The sequence below is a fragment of the Sorex fumeus genome, unplaced genomic scaffold (assembly GCF_029834395.1).
Source record: "Sorex fumeus unplaced genomic scaffold, SorFum_2.1 ptg000070l, whole genome shotgun sequence".
Lineage (NCBI taxonomy): Eukaryota > Metazoa > Chordata > Mammalia > Eulipotyphla > Soricidae > Sorex > Sorex fumeus.
In genome coordinates this window covers 6896989-6910953 of record NW_026606127.1, presented here as the reverse complement: position 1 = coordinate 6910953, position 13965 = coordinate 6896989, and the positions used below count along the sequence as shown (strand labels likewise).

At 39.5% G+C, this 13965-nt stretch overlaps 1 pseudogene; it reads right to left on the bottom strand.

Moving 5' to 3' along the window:
* Positions 1–11624: 11624 nt before the first annotated feature.
* LOC130036961 (uncharacterized) lies at positions 11625–11723 on the bottom strand (annotated as a pseudogene).
* Between the last annotated feature and the right edge of the window lie 2242 nt (positions 11724–13965).

Here is a 13965-nt window from a genome sequence, read left to right as displayed (position 1 = left end):
GTTAGCTTGCGGTTGCCTGAGGCATGCGCCAAACCACGCTGGCGAATTATCTCAAGAGTTTTCGAAGATAGGCGATTTTTTGTGGCTATCTCTCTCTTGGCATTCCTCGCACATTCATGGAGGTGCTGAACCAGTCGATCATATTCCTCGTCATTGTTGTCAACAATGGCATCTTCCCATGTTGCTGCAATAGTACCAAAGAGTTCTCAGTTGGTCGTCATTCTGGGAGTTCTCTTTTTGAACTTTGCAGCCCTTTCTCCCCGCTCTGTGAAGTAGAATTTTGCACGAAGGAGACGGTGGTCCGATCCCGTTCGAAATTTCGGGAGAACAGCGACATCAGTCAGGCAAAACCGTCGATTGAATATGATGTGGTCTATTTCGTTGTGGAATCGTCCACCGGGAGACTCCCATGTCCATCGTTTAGATTCTGCCTTCTGGAACTGTGAGTTACCATGAATGGTCTTGGTCGACATGATGAACTCAGACAGTCTCTCAGCCTGTTCGTTCCATTCTAGGCCATGGGTCCCGATGTGAAGTTCTTCGGCTGATCTTCTCGGTCCTATCTTGGCATTAAAATCACCCAAAATGGTCTTGTAGAAGGTGTGGTCTTCTTTATAGAACTTCTCTAGTTCCATGTAGAACTTCTCGATTTCTCTTTCATCATAATGAGATGTTGGTGCGTAGACAACGAAGATAGAAACTGCAGGCAGTGAGCCACATCTATTCAAATGTAAACGTCCGATTCAGGTTGTTAGGCATTCAAATGAATCAATGCTCTTGGCCAAGTTTGTGTTGACAAGGACACCGACGCCTCCAACACCTCTTTTATCGCATGTTCCGAGGAACAATTCTTCTCCAGTGTCGAAAACTGCATGGTGAGATTCGTGCCTTCTTGTCTCGGTCAGACCAATCATGTCGTACTTGATCATTCGTGCTTGTACCATCAGGTCCTCGATGGATGCATCTGATGCTAGCATACGTGCATTGAAAGTACAGACGATCATTTTTGTCTTCCTTCGTTGTGGCAGCCTAGGTCGACCTTGAGATTTTGTCGGCCTCTCCTTTCTCATCCTTCTCAGTGCTGCCATGTCGGTGAAGCCTTCAGGGTCAGGTGAATGAGACCAGTTGTAGTTACTTGTTTTGGCATATCGAATACACAACGGATAGCTTGCCAGGCTCTTCCGTGCGGGCGGAATACTCTCGGTAGCTTGCCAATCTTTCCGAGAGGGATAGAGGTTTTTGGGGTGACCTCTAATCACCCTTGTAGGTGTTACCATATTTGAACCCTATCAAATATGGTACGACAATTCCAGAGGATGGGTATTTACTGTCTTATGATGTGTCGCTCGGCCGCAAGGGGCTGCGCGGTTCCGGAAAGCGTCCTGGAGTGTGGCGACGGCTGGGTAGTGGAAGTAGTGTCGAGAGTGGAAGTCTGCCAGCGGGGTATTTATCTGGGTAGGGTGGGTCTCCTGTGCACAATTTGATCCCTGGATGGTTGATGGAAGCATACAGGGCACGGTAGGGTGGGGCTCCTGATTAGAATCCCTTTGTCACCTGTGGTGGTGGGAGCAAGCAGAGAAGCTCTGTCCCTGGGTCCGCGGAGCCTGGAGTCCAAGGTCTCAGAGAGTTCCGCTTATCTTGTTCTGTGGGTCTTCAGTTGTGCGTGGGTCTCAGCCGGAGCTGCCACGCGGGTCCGGAAAGTGTCCTGGAGTGTGGCGAGGGCTGGGTAGTCGAAGTAGTGTCGAGAGTGGAAGTCTGCCAGTGGGGTATTTATCTGGGTAGGGTGGGTCTCCTGTACACCTTTTGATCCCTGGGTGGTTGATGGTAGCAGACAGGGCAGGGTAGGGTGGGGCAAATAATCTATGATAATTAGTCAACAGAACTGAAGTAAAAACAGGGACATTTGTCAATTTGGTGCCATGACAAGTCAGTCTTAGTATAAATATATATTTCTAGAAAAAAAAGCCGAAGAAAACGAGTTGGTTGCTAGCAAAGAATGCCAAATCTCTGCCAAGAAATCCCTTGAAAATAAAAATTGTGACTATGTACAGAACATGAGTGCCACTCAATGCCTCTTTTGCAGACCAAAACACCCAAAACGGGAGAGAGAGCAAAAGGGAATGCGCTGCCATAGAGGCATGGTGGGATGGGTGGATGTGTGTGGGAGGGATACTGGAATCCATGGTGGTGGAAAATGGGCAATGACGGAGGGATGGGCATTTGATCATTGTATAATCGAAACCCAAGGACAAAAATTGGTAAATCTACAACTGTACCTCATGGTGTTTCACTAATAAAAATTAAAAATAAAATAAAATACAAATTGTTTTGTCTGCCAGAGATCAATAGATGGGAACCTGAGTGAAGGCAAAAGATTAAGTTGGTTGACTTTTATTTTTCCTTGAGTATATAAATTTGATTTTGGAATCAATTTATTTGACAGTTTATCAAGACAGAGAAATTTTCATCACTTCTCTTATTTAAAAGTATAGTGATACACCATATCTCTATCTCACTTTATTTTTATTTCTGATAGTTTGACACAATAGATATGTCAAAATCATAGATAAATGTCAATTATTTAAATACTTTTTGTTATGTATAATTACTTTATAGAACTGCTTAAATTTTAGGATTATGCAGAATCAACATGCATGTATCACATTATACTCACCACTGAAAAGCCTACTCTGTCATTCACCATTGTTCAATTTTTCCACTTTGATTACACCTTTCCTTCTGGTAACTAAATAGACTTATAGTTCTATAGTTTGTTTTTATTGCTTTGAAAAGATCAAAACTATGCAATTTTCAACATTGGATGAAACTAGAGGATATCATGCATGTAAAGTTAGCCTTAAGGAAAGGAACAGATACAGAGAGCTTTTTCTCATATATGGGATGTAAAGATACACAGCAAGGTAGCAACAAAGGTTCAAGGGCAATGTAAGGGGAGAACTGATCCACACAATTGAGTCAGGGGATTGGGAGGGAGGGATTCTGGGGGTTTGGGGGAAAGGGAGGGGTTATTTTTTGAGAGAATGAGGAGTGTCATGTTGGAATTATGTGTATGACAAACCATTATTAATTGAATTATAAATCATAGAATATAAACAATAATTTAGACGTTGGTCAATCCCATTTTATTCTTTTAATTTGTTTTCTCCATATGCTACATATGCATGAACTTGTATGATGCCTATCTTTCCCTGCCTGGTTTATGTCACTAACCATAATATCGTCATGTTATCCATTTTTATACAAATAATAAGAAGATTTCACTTCATACAACTGAGTAGTATTCCATTGCTTTACCACCTTTCATTTTCAAAATTTGTGGTTTAAAAGATACAAATATTGGTTTTAACATTGCTCTGGTGCTTTAAAATATTTAGTTTAGTGAAGCAAAATAGATATTATTGAAAAACACTTAGAAACTTGTGAAACAGGTGTAGGGTGGAATGGAATATATGTTCAAGAGAGAACACTCGTTTAACAAAGCAAGCAAAGAGAGACATGCAGAAAGGAAGCACGGTATTTCTTCAAGGGAGAACACAAGTTTGAGGACCAAGCCGACTCTGGTAGTTTAGGAATAAGAACTTGGAGTGGTATGAACTTAACTTGTGCACTTTAGGGGAGAACCTGAGTGACACTATTAGAAGTATGCTCAGGATATCTTAAACAGGAGTCTGCACTTGGAATGAGAAGGGTAGAGAGTTCTTTCGGGAGATCTGGACTGTGGAGAACAGTAATATTATAACATTAATGATAGTATCTTACCGTGGGATTCCAAAAAAATCTTTAACAGTGGCGTAAGAAATGATAACATTCTTAGGTATTTGGATTTCTTGTGGAAACTACTGGGAAGCTGTGTTGATGCTCTGGATGTCTCCAACTGAAACAAGGTCAACAAGTCATGAATGAAAAATTACAAGTTAGATGGATCAAGGATTCTGATCCCAGTGGATGGCTAGCTTTTGGTTAGACAATTTCTACTGATGGCCTGATGTAGGTTCTGATCCTGGGATACGTAACAGACAGGGATCCTCAGAAGTGAAGCCTCTGAGACAGAAGTCATTCATGCCAACTTATGGGTTATCAATGTTTGCTCATGGCTGCTACCATTATAACATGTCATTCAATGGTTTTGTGGTTTCAATTTACTGTGCCAATGTAAAGATGAAGTTTCTAAATCAAAGGTAAAAATCTGAGGCCCTCAAGATGATGAATTGTGGGGATGGGGGGGGAGCTGGAGCTATAGTACAGCAGGTAGGGCATTTGCCTTGCACACGGCATACCCAGGATAGATTCCCAGCATCCTGTATGGTCCCCCCAAGCACCGTGAGGAGTAATTCCTGAGTGCAGAGCCAGGAGTATCCCCTGTGCATCGCCAGGTGTGACCCAAAAACGCAAAAAAAAAGATGATGACTTACCTTTATATATTTTGAAGTCAAGTAGAAGCAGCCAGAAAACTCCCCAGAAAAAACTTCTCCAGGATCAAAAACATCATCACCTCTAGCGTGAGAGCATACAGAAAATAAGGTTTCCATTTATGCCAAGTTAAAGCAAGCCATACATGATCTTGGAAAGTCTGTCAAAGGAAAGCATGGATTTAGGAAGGATAAGGTGACAACTGGGTCTTATAATATACAAGATATATATATTAAAATATACAATATTTTATAAGTATTTATATATATTTATTTATATTAAAATATAATATGTATCTTAAAATATACAAGAGAAGCAAAGGTCATGAAGTAGGAGGTAAGGTGGCAATCAGGTCCACTACAAAAAGCATTTTTTAATAAAAAGAGAAAATGTAATGAGACATCAAATAAGACCTTTGTAAATATGTAAGAACAGGGTTATAACTCAGTGATTCAGAATTTGTCTTCCATTGTATGATGATCTGTGATTGATCCTTAGCACTGTAAACAACATTGTTTTTAATTTTTAATTTCTTTCTTTCTTTCTTTCTTGCTTGCTTGCTTTTTAATTTTTTGAGTCTTACCTGGCTATGTATAGGCGTTAATTTTAATTTTTTAAAAAAGTTATAATTTTACTTTTTTACCTGTAGTTTAAAACGAAATCTAAATTATTTTAGAGTAAATATATGTGAAGAAGAATAAAATTTACAGGAACTATTTAGTATTCTTAATGATATTGCAGTCAGAACTTTGAGTATTATGAATGGAGAAAAGAGGCACTATTTTGTTGACGGTTACTCTAACTAGATGTTCTGATGATTATTGGTTCTTTGGGGACACATCCAGTCATGTTCAGGTGCTGCTTTGGCTCAAGGGTCTCTTCCAGTGTTGCTCAGGGTACTATGTTGTGCCAGGAAAAGAGTCTGCTTCTTTTACAGGCAAAGTCCACAGTCGTTCCAGTGAGCTATCACTCCAGTCTGAAAGGCTCTTAAGAAAGACTCTCATTTCACAAAATAAGTGGGGAACCTTTATTGCAGATGCTTGTTTAAATTGTTTGGCATGGAACCAGAGACACCAGCTTTCATTCAAAAAGTGGCCAGTGAGATTAATACCAGGAGTTTTGCTCCATGGTTTGGAATCCAGCCACACATTCTAGGGGGAAAGGGAGCTCATATAGAGTAAGGAGCACCAAATAAAGGGTGTTTGGAGGATCCTCCCAGGATTGGAGAAGCATTCTGAAAGTAGAGTATAGACCAACATGATTGCCAGTCAATGCCTCTTTTGCAAACCACAACACCCAAAAGGAAAGAGAGAACAAAAGGGAATGCCCTGCCACAAAGGCATGGTGGGATTGGGGGATAGGGGGTGGGAGGGACACTGGGACCCGTGGTGGTGGAAAATGGGCACTGGTGGAGGGATGGGTATTTGATCATTGTACAATTGAAACCCAAGCACAGAAATTTGTAAATCTATAACTGTACCTCATGGTGTTTCACTAACAAAAATTAAAAAAATATATAAATGGCAGAGAATGGGCACTGATTGAGGGATGGGTACCGGATCATTGTATAACTGAAACCCAAGCACAAAAATTTGTAAGTCTACAACTGTACCTCCTGGTGTTTCAGTAATAAGCATTAAAAGAATAAAAAGTGAGGCAATGTATAAAAAAAAAGTGGTCAGGTACCATCAATGCTGCTGCCCACACCCACACCGGGAGTGACAATGCTATGAGCAAGGGTTTCCATACTTGGATTCTCAAGATAGTGCCCCAGGAAATACTGACACGCAGCAGCATTTTGGATCCAACCTATTATAAAATTTGTTAGAGGTTAATTGATACCAAACAAGAAAATTCAGGACTGTTGTGTAGCTTCTTTGATAATTTATTTTTCTCTAGTAGCTTGTAGATATTAGGGGTGGCAGTGGTATATTCTATAATAAACAGTATTGCGTTTTTAAAATGTTGAAGGCCTAAGGTATATAAAGGAGGCAAAATAAAATGAGTAAATATGTACACACATGAACACTTTTGTTCTTTCTTTAGCAATTGCTTGGATGAAAATTGTAGATGGGTAGCATGTATTTAAGTAGCTGGAGATAGGGATCAGGGGTAGTGCGGACTGCAGGGGAGGGTGGAAAGATGGGAAGAGATTATAAGTGTGTGTGTTTATGAGTGCTATTGTGTGAGAATGTTGAGTTTATAAGAATTCATGCATGCATGTGTGAGTAAGAGAGAGAGAGAGAGAGAAAGAGAATGAGTGTGTGTGCATGTATCCGTGTGTGTGTGTTTTCTTAGAAAAATCCTATATTTCACCTGAACTACTGTACCAAGTGATGCTGTCATTCATTATGAGAATGTAATAAATAAATTTTATTAAATTCAGGTGGTGAAATATGTTGGCCTTTAAGCCCTTCCCCTCCCCAATTCATCAAATTCTTCCTATAATTTTCATTTACTCCCTGACCTCTTCAGGACTCAATTGGATTCAATCTGCCACATCCAAATTTATCTCTTTTAGAAAAAGTAATTAGATTAAAATATAAATCACAGTATTGTTAACATTCAAGTGGGTTCTAATGATAATTAATAATTTCTATTCATAGAAATACTTATTCAGGCCACACAATAAGGCAAAATTCAGAATATTGGACAGAAGTCAATTATTTCTCAAGCAGAACTAGCTATATTATAGCCATTCTAAAGATGTTAGAAATGTGCAGTCCAGACATTAGAGGTTCATGCTATAAGTAAAAGATTTCTCGTTTTCTCACCTGAATCCTATTCTCCATAATAATAATTGAATAAATGAATAAGTGACAGAAATAATTGAATGTTGTATTCTTCACTTGAAGGTTTTATTCACAGATCTTGTCTCATAAAAATTATTCAGAAAACATTATATTAAACAAACATTCCATGGTGATTAATCAGAATTCTTATGTTTGAAAGTGACAAACTCATACCACACTCATTTTAAACTAAGAAGATACTTGATTCATGTACCTATAAAGCTGGAGTGCCCTCTAGGTATGGTTGGGTCCAAAGAGTTGATTTTTATTTATTTACTTATTGATTGATTGAGTGATTGACTGAATCACCATGAGTGGTTGACTGAATCACTAGGACATAAAGAGATACAAAGCTGTTCATGAGTAGGTTTCAGTCATACAGTGTTCCAAGACCCATTGCTCCACCAGTGAACATTTCCCACCTACAGTGTCCCCAGTTTTCCCCCTGAAATCCTTTCTCTCCCTCTCTCTCTCCTCACCCCCGCCCCCTGTCTCTCCCTTTATTCTACCTATCTACCCATCTACCGATCTCTCCCTTTTGAGGCATCATGGTTTACAACACAGCAACTGATAGGTTACCATGTTTCTTCCTTTACCTATTTTCACTTCACAGTTCTTTTCCAGCATGATCATTTCCAACTATCTTTGTCATAGTGGTCTCTTCTCGATCCCAACTGCCATCTCCCCCAGCCCATAAGGTAGGCTTCTAACAGTGGACCAATCATCCTGGCCCTTATTTCTACTGTCCTAAGGTATTAATCTAAAGTTATGTTTTTTCATATCCCACAAATGAATAAAATCCTATATCTGTCTGTCTCCTTCTGACTCATCACACTCAGCATGATACTCTTCATGTACATCCATTTATAAGCATACTTCATAACTTCATTTTCACTAACAGCTGCATAGTATTCCATTGTTTAGATATACCATAGTTTCTCTAACTAATCATTGAGGATTCTTGGGCATACAAGTTGTTTCCAGATTCTCACTATTGTGAATAGTGCTTCAATGAACATAGAAGTGCAGATAGCATTTCTGCTGTGTGTTTTGGGGCCTGGGAGTATATTGCCAAAAGTGGTATTGCTGGATTCATGGAAGCTCAATTTGTAGCTTTCTGAGAAATGCCCATATTGTTTTCGAAAAGGCTGAAGCAATCGGCATCCCCACCAACAGTAAAGAAGAGACCCTTTCTCCCCACTTCCATGCTGACATTGGTTGCTCTTGTTCTTTTTGATGTGTGTCAATCTCTGTGGTATGAGATATCTCATTGCTGTTTTGATTTGTATCTCCCTGATGATTCATGATGTAGAAAATTTTACCTCTGTTTTTTGGTCATTTGTATTTATTCTTTGAGGAAGTTTCTGTTCATTTCTTCTCCTCATGTTTTGGTGGGGTTGGATGTCTTTTTCTCATAAAGTTCTACCAGTGCCATATATATCTTGGGTTATATACAATAAGGGGTTAATTGTATGGGTATTGCATAAATAATTTTTCCCCATTATGTGGGCTCTCTTTTTATCATGGTCACCATTTTTTCTGAGTTGCAGAAACTTCTTAGTTTAATGTAGTCTCATTTGTTTATCTTCACTTCCTCTTTCTTGGTCAGTGGTGTATCATTCTAGAAGTTTCCCTTAGCTTTAATGTCATGGAGGGATCTTCCCACATTTTTCTCCATATATCTTAAGAATTCAGGTATGATATTGAGGTCTTTAATTCATTTGATCTGACTTTGTGCCTGGCACTATAAAGAGGTCTGAGTTAAATTTTTTTGCATGTTGCTGACCAGTTTTCCCAGCAGCACTTGTTGAAGAGACTTCCTTGCTCAACTTCATATTTATTGAGCCTTTATGATACATTAGGTAATAATAATCTGAGGGCCAGCGTCAGGATATTTGACTATATTCCATTGATCTGAGGCCTGTCTTTATCTGAATATCATGCTAATTTGATTACTACGACTTTGTAGTAGGGTTTGAAGTTGGGGAAGCTGTTCCCTTCTTCTTTTTACCAAAGATTGCTTTAGCTCATCATGGGAGTTTATTGTTGTGTATGAGTTTCAAGAGGGTTTAATCTATTTCTTTGAAAAATGTTATGGGTATCCTTATAGAAAGTGCATTAAATCTTTATAGCGCTGTGGGGTGTATTGCCATTTTGACAGTGTTAATCCTCTCAATCAATGAGCATGGGATGTGATTCCATTTCCTCATATCCTCTTTTATTTCATGAAGTAGTGTTTTGTAGAGTGTTTTTGGTATAGGTCCTTAACATTTTTAGTTGATTCTAGTATACTTGATTTTCTGAGGTTATTGTGAATGGGTTTGTTTTTCGCCTATCTCTTTTTTCTCTTTCAGTAATAGTATTTGGGAAAGCCATGGACTATTGGATATTGATTTTGTAATATGCTACTTTAGTAAACAAATCTATTCTTCCCAGGAGCTTTTTGCTAGATTCTTTGGGATTTTCTAAGTATACTATCATGTCGTCTCCAAATAGTAAAAGCTTGAGTTCTTCCTTTTTTTATCTGGATGCCCTTGATATCTTTTTCTTACCAAAATCATATGGCAAGTACTTCAAGTACTATGTTGAATAGGAGTGGTGAGAGTGGGTAACTTGTTTTGTGCCTGATTGTATTTTGGGAATCTAGCTCATTGATTTTTCTCCAAGCCTTTAGTTTTTCCCCATTGAGAATAATGCTTGGTGTGGGTTTGTAGTAGTTTGCTTTGACTAGATGGAGGAAAGTACTTTCAACTCCCATTTTGTTGAGAGTTTTTCATCATGAATGGGTGCTGGATCTCATCAAATGCTTTATCTACAACTATTGATATTATCATATGATTTTTATCTTTATTTTATTGAGATGGTGTATTCTGTTGATTGACTTGAGAATGTTAAGCCATCCTTGCATCCGCAAGATAAACCTACTTGGTCATAGAGTGTGACCTTTTGAGGAGTTTCTGATTTCTCTTTGCTGGTATAATCTTGAGGATCTTTGCATCTGTATTTATCAAAGAAATAGGTCTGTAATTTTCTTTTTTGTGGTTTCTCTGTCTGATTTGAATATCAGTGTGATCTTTGCCTCATAGAAATTGCTTGGGAGTATTTCTGTTTCTTCAATTTCCTGGAAAATCTTAAAAAATATTGGCAGTAGGTCCTCCTGAAAGGTTTGAAATACTTCATTAGTGAATCCATTTGGGCCTGGGCTCCTGTTTTGGGGGATACTTTTGATTATCATTTCAATTTCCTTGTAGTGATGGGTTCGAGTTTTCAAAATGTTCTTTGTTCAGCCTTGGGAGGTAATTGGAATCCAGTAATTTATCAATTTATTTCAGATTCTCTCATTTCCTGCTTTAAAGATTCTCAAAATAATCTCTGATGATCCTATGGATTTTGTAGTTTCTATTATGATGCCTCCCTTTGCATTTCTGATTCGGTTTATTAGGATTCTTTCTCTTTTCTTTTTGTGAGTCTTGCTAGTGGTTTATCGATCTTATTTATTTTCTCAAAGAACCATGTCTTGCTTTTGTTGGTCTTCTGAATTGTATTTTGGGATTATATCTCATTGATTTCTGCTCCAGGTTTTATTATTTCTTTCCTCCTGGCTAGTTTGGACTCCTTTTCTTGGTCATTTTCCAAAATCTTGAACTGTAAGTTATTTTTGTAGGCCCTTTCTTTCTTCCAGTTGAATTCTGGCGGAGCTATAAACTTTCCTCTTAGAACTGCTTTTGCTCTGTCCCACAAGTTCTGGTAGTTCCTCGTTGTCATTTTTTCTGGAATCTTTTTATTTCCTCCTTGATTTCTTCTCTAAGCCAATGGTTGTTCATTACTTCCCTCAAATAAAATATTTTCTTGCCGAGTTTTTGTCTGTTTGATCTATTGAGAAGTGAGAAAGTACTGTTGAAATCTCCATCTAGTATTGTGTTGCTATCAATGTTTTTCTTTAAGTCTATTAGAAGTTGTTTTTACGTATTTTGCTGGTCTGTCATTAGGAGCATCTACATTGAGGAGGGTGAGTTCTTTCTGATGTACATATCCCATGATCATTAAGAAATGACCTTCACTGTCTCTTATAACCTTTAGTCTGAAGTTCATGTGGTCTGATACTAGTATTGCCACTGCAGCTTTTTGGAGGTGTTCTTTTCTTGAAGAATTGTTTTCCAGCCTTTTACTTTTAGCCCATGGTTGCTTTGATTGCTCAGATGTATTTCTTGCAGGCAGCAGAATGTTGGGTTCAGTTTTCTATTTCATCCTGCCGTCCTGTGCCTCTGAATTGGTGTATTTAGTCCATTGACGTTGAGAGAGATCATTGTGATAGGGATTGTTGCTATCTTTATGTCGAAATTTGGAGTACTTGTGGGGCTTGTCTTAGCTTAAAGTAGCCCTGTTAATTCTTAATGCAAGAAAAATATGGAACACTTTACAAGTTGGCCTGTCATCTCTGTGTAAGGATCATGCTAATCTCTGTATCATTTCAATTTTAGTATATGTGTTGCCAAACTCAGTATAAGAGTTGATTTTTTCCCCTATTTTTCTCTTCTGATTTCTCTGAGTGTTGTCCTTACTCACTCCTATGGCAGACAGTGATTCCCAATCTAGGAAGGTATTTCAAAGGAGCTTGAAGTGATAAATTTAGAACATTAATGTCCCAGAAGGAAAAGTATGGTTTTTACAATATTATATTTTACCATACCCAGGGCATCAGTTTTGCAAAATAATTCTTTTGGAAGATAGAGAATCAGTGTTGTTTAATGCTCTTCCCTGAAATCTTCATTAAGAAAATTAAACTGGAGCCTTTTGCTATTCTCACCTCGGTCCCGTGTACATCTCCAGAAAACGGTGGATGGCGTTGTCCACACTTTGACCACCTTGAAAGTAAGTAGGATTTTTCTCCTGAAGGAAGAGGTGAGAAGCATATTGATGATTTCATTCCACTTTATTACAAGTTAAACTTGAAGGGAATGTGAGACTCATGAGGCTCCTGTAAAGGACAGAAAAAGGGTCTCAATGTAGTGTAATGGCCCAGACACATTAACAACACAGATGACTCAAAGTAACCTGTGTGCATCTTTGGGTGTATAGTGAGTTTTATATCTACTCATAGTGATTCTCAGTCATTCCACATGGGCAAAACAGACCTGTAATTAAAAATCTAGTTCTCTGAACAGAATGGGCTTTCTTAGGTGATTGAACATGTGTGTAATATTTTATTACTAAGCACATACAACTGTTTGAATGATGTGTACTTTTCGATCAAAAATTAAGTCCAAATATCTCTGAAATGGCAGTCTCCTGATGCCGCACCTGGCTTTCCTCACTGGGGCCCCTTGGAGGGGGTGGGTTGAGTTTCCCTCACCACCCCGAGCAGAGACCTGGCAGCTGAAGACCTCTGCAACCAGCCATAGTTATGCTTAAGACCACTCTCACCACACTTGAAGGAGCCTCATGCATGAAGGAACTGGCAGAGGAACCCAGGTGTGCGGGACCCGGGGCTGAGATATTCAAGACTGCTCGGACCAAGAATGGGCCTCCTCCATCCAGTTCCCCCATCTTCCAGTAGCTAAGTGTTACACCCACGGACTGCCTCTGGAGCCATGTAATCCCATCAATGGCCAAGATCCAGATACTGGATCTTGTTGATAAGATAACAACTCATATTGTCCAGTTCTCTTTCTCAGAGAACATGGCAGGTTACCAAGCGTATCTTGCCTACATGGCAGAGACTGGCAAGCTACCCGTGGTGTGTTCTATATGCCAAAACCCAGTAACAATGAAGTATCTCATTTCCCTGACCGTGAAAAAACCTCCAATGTGGCACTTGCTAAAATCTCAGGGCTAGGACGAATGGAGATGTAACTGGTGCATGATACCAGTATTCCTCCCACCATGCCCCAAAACATGCCTTTGTGGCAGGGCATGCTCTTTTTTTCTCTGGGGCCATGGCATGCCAGAGAGCCACTCGTGGTGGGCAACTCATGGTCTTGGCTGGCAGGACGAATGGGCTAGTTTTACCCCTCACCCCCAATCCCACGAGACTGTAGTTGCCCTGTCACCCTAGCTCATACCTGGCTGTCCAATAATCTCTGAGGTGGTGGGCATCGTGCCGCCAGGGGGGAGAAAGGCAGAAGTGACAAATACCCTTTCCCACCTGAGGGAGAATGGTGCCGTAGCTTAATGCATAGTTCAGTCACATTTCTGCCCAAAGCCTCTGGGTTCCGAATTGGATCCATGTGCCTCTGGGGCTGTGGTCATGCTGGATAGCCTCTTGTGAGAGTCAAATCGTGATCTTGGTGGGGCAGAAAGAATGGCTCTATGGTCTACTTTTGGCATGCATCTCCCACCCAGAGCGGGTCCTCCAAATACCCTTTAGTTGGTGTTCTGGCCTCTATCTGAGCTGCCTTTCCCCCCAGCATGTGATGTCGGCTTCCAAGGCCTGGAGCAAACCTCCTAGTCCTTATCACTCTATTCTTGGGTATTAGTCTCTTATTCTGTTACTTTATATTCCACAGATGAGTACAATCTTTCGATGTCTGTCCATATCTTTCTGACTCATTTCACTTACTATGTTGATCCACTTTATGCAAATTTCATGACTTCTTATTTTCTAACAGCTGCATAGAATTCCACTGTGTAGATGAAAGAAAGTGTCATTAACAAGTCATCTGTTCTTGGGCACTAGGGTTTTTTTTTCCCAGATTTTGGCTATTGTGAACAGTGCAGCAATGAACATACAAGTGCAGATGTC